Source organism: Aythya marila (assembly GCF_965140915.1).
Source record: "Aythya marila genome assembly, chromosome: 16".
NCBI lineage: Eukaryota > Metazoa > Chordata > Aves > Anseriformes > Anatidae > Aythya > Aythya marila.
Genome location: NC_139057.1, coordinates 12,761,718 through 12,765,410, shown reverse-complemented (window position 1 = coordinate 12,765,410; position 3,693 = coordinate 12,761,718).

The following is a 3,693-nucleotide window of genomic DNA, read 5'->3' as shown; positions in this document are numbered from 1 at the left end:
TTCAGAAGCCACCTCACACCAAACATTTGCCATTATGAACTGCCAGCCCTCAGTATTAGCAGCCTCAGTCTTGCATTTACAGGCAGGGCTTGGTGGTTCCCTAACGAACCTCCAGGTGCCCTGACACTGCAGGAAGAAGCACTTTGCAGGTTTATTTGCCCAGCTGAAATGCTCCACCAGGCTCCGTGACAGCATGATTTCTCATAAGGAACTGCTGCCTGCTGTGGGCAGGACATACAGAGCCCTGAGGCCGGGGCAGCGCTGTGCCCCAGCTGTCCTCCATCCAGCATTGCCCGGCATGGGCTGCCACGGCTGGAGGAGTTGCTGTGCTGCAGCTGTGGCCAAGAAGCTGCCTGATGAGGAGCAATCGCTTCTCGCAAACCACCTGCAAGGAGGAAAACTGAGAATAGCCTCCTGGGCACATTTTCCCATGCTGTCTTGCAGGAGCCCAATAATCCTCCAAATGCCTGTGCACAAGGCTGTGAACCACGCTGTTGTCTGGACAGCGCCATGGCATAGACATGACCCTTCCCAAACTTTCATTTCAATGGTCCATGGCCAAAATATGGACATGTCCTGGCCTCCCTGCAGTGATTTCTTGCTGCATGACCATACTTTGCTGCTCCAGCTCCCTCTGCCCCAGCGCAGCTTGCATCCAGCTGGGCTCCTGCCCTGGAGCTTGGTGGGGCCGGGAGCTGCAGGGCGTGCTCGGAGCTCGGCTCCCAGCTCTGCTCCTGACTCACCAGGAAACCCCAGGAAATCAGCTTCACTTCAGGCCCTTCACTTCCTCTTCCTGTAAAGGAAAAAAAGCTCATAAATAAGACATGTTGATGTTACGTGGTGCCTTGCTCGCACGGTCTGCAGGGGTGCTCTGCCAGCAGCCTCTGTGTGCAGCTCCCACCACAGCTCAGTGGTGGCTGTGGGACACTTTCCTCCACGGTCCCTGACATGCAGAACCTCAGTCCTAGAGATCCTGGAGGGGGAAAAGAGAAGCTGGAATAACAGAAAATGAGGCCTCCTTTATGGAGCAGTGCATGGGAAGCATCTCTGCATGGGGAACTTGTGTTAACTGGGACAAAAGCGTGCTTCAGGAGAACAGCTGGCTGCCTGACCCGGGTGGCTCCAGCCAGGATTGTGGGGTTGCCCTCCTTGTTGGTCTTATTACCCAGAAATGGGTGGCACACACATCCTCATTCTTGCAAACAACCGAGCGTATCAGATATGGGGTAACACGAAACAAGCAGCATTCTCCGCCCTCCACCCGTCATCCTCCTTGCTTTATCCAAGCTCCCTGTCACTCTAAAATCTGCTTGCTGATAAATGCATGTCAGCTAGCAGCAGTTAAAACCCCGTAATCTGTTGAGTGCCTGCTGCTGGTACACCAAAAGGGGCTCCCTGTGTTCCTCACCCCCTCTGCCACCACGAGGACCCTGCTGAGGCACGTCGCAGGGCTGCTGTGTTGTGGTCCTCCTGTAGGAGTGCACGACTGGGTGCCCTGTGCTCGGGGTGAGGCTCCGCTGAGCATGAGATCTGTACAGGGCATGGTTTGGGTCAGCTCTGGGGTGTTCTGGGGGTCAGCTCCTTTCGGGACCAGCTCTGAGCAAAAGCCATGAGAGGGTCTCTTCTGCAGCTGGATGTCTTGTCTTCTTCGCCAAAACGTGGGTGTGCAGGATGCAGCGCAGCAGAAAGGGAGCAGCTCTCAGCCGTGGAGACAGCGACCCAGGGAGGCACTGAGGTGTCTGAGCAGCACCGAGGTCGCCACCCTTCTCTCCTGCTGGCTGTCCGCTTGTCCCAAAGCTGCTGGCCAGGCCAGCCTGGATGTGGGACAGGAGGAAAGGGACCACGCCACACTGTGACAGCCCTGGGGCTGTGCCACCAGCGTTCCCCTTCTCCCCTCGCTCCGTCTCATCTGCATCCCCCTCCCAGCTGCTGCACGCATGGATGCCACCGTGTCACTCGATGGTGCCACCTGGTTCAAGCAATGCCAGTCCCTGGAGCTGAAGGGCTCGGCACATCGCTGTAGTGGGGTTAAAGGCTGGAGCGTGCACATTTTGCCACAGAGCTAACTCCTCTGCATTGGCTGCAAGAGGAAATTTTAATCAGCTCCGCGATAACAGGCTGTCGGTCCTGCTGGGAGTTATCAGTGCCTTTGTTTGTAAATGGAGCTGCTCGATACCGCTGCGGCTCTGGGCACGGCTGCAGCCCTTGGGCTCAGCAGCCCCCTCCTGCTGCTGGTCTGGGGAGCAAAAATGGGCCCAGCTGGGCAGGATCAGGCCCGAGCCACCCCATTCCTGCCTCTGCTGTCACAGGGAGACAGACTGCTGAATTTCAGCCTGTTTCAAGCTTCAAAGGGAAGCTGATGAATATCAGAACCTGGTAATTTAGCCTCTGCAGAGCGCACACAATATATTCATAATCATTTTGCATGTAGATGAGCTAATAATGCAATCATGGTTATAAATCCAACCCAGGAGATGCATTACTGCTGTTCGCCTGAGCTTTATGAGTGATCGAGCCAAAGGACAATGTCTGTCTGTCTCCTAGATGGGGCCAATTAACCTTATAAAGATGCTCTCCCCTCTCACAGCAGCTTGCTTGTTTACTTGGGCGCTGCCGCCTGCTGCTATTTTCCATCTGGAAGATGGGACAGTGTTGGTGAGGGATTCGGCAGAGGCCAGGGGTAAAGAGAAAATGAAACCAGGCTCAGGAGAGACAGTGCCTCAATCAGCAGCACGTTAGAGAGGTTGGGGTTTAATAGCTGCTTTCCCCAGAAGGCCAGCTGTCCCAGAATTGGTGTCCCAGAACTGCAGAGAGTGTCCTTGCCCGGTCATGAATGCAACCACCTTTTTTTTTTTTTTTTTTTTTCCCTGTGCATTGGGCTGCAGGGACAGCTGAGCTTGGGCGTGAGCGACCTCTGCGAGCTTCTGCTTGGCTTGGCAGCAGGAGCGCAGGCAGCGCGGGCAGGTGGCAGCGGCGTGCCCTCTGCTGCTGAGCTGCCAGCCCTGCAGGGGCCGTGGTGGCACGGGCACGGGGCCCTCGGTGCCAGCACTGCAGGCTCTGCAGTGGCAGTGAGGTGGCTCTGCCACGCTGGCAACGTGTGGCCCACGGTGTCAGCGATGCAGCCTCCAGGCATGAATTCATGGCAGCCACGTGGGGCTGCAGAGGAAGGCAGGGAGCACAGCGGGGCTCTGTGCGCCCTGGGGCACCCGGGTGGGGATGCTGCGGTCCCTGAAGCAGCAGCAGGGCCCTCTGTTGCACGACATCCTCCACAGCCCTTCCCCGTGGCACTGCAGCCTCCCTGCACCCATGGGAGATGGGGGACAGGCAGCAGCGATGTCCTCTGGACCCCAAAACCAGGCTCCAGGCATTGCTCACCACGGCTTCAGCTGAGCCCTGCCTGCCTGTGGGCACCGGTGAACTCCCCCCGTGCCACCATGCACCTGGGGTTCAGGGTCTCCGCAGGGTCAGGCCAACACTGTGAGGTGGGGACTGTGCCCTTCATCGCCCGGGACCTTACAAAGCCACGGGAGCTGTGTCTGCAGCGTGGTCGGTGTCCCCAGGGGTGCAGCAGGCAGGGGCCAAGCAGCAGAGGGAACAGGAGAGGCAGCACTGGAGGTACGCCGCCGCTCGACACACCGGTGAGAAGATGACTTGGAGGCAGCATTTCTTTCTTTCTTTTTTTTTTTTTTTTTT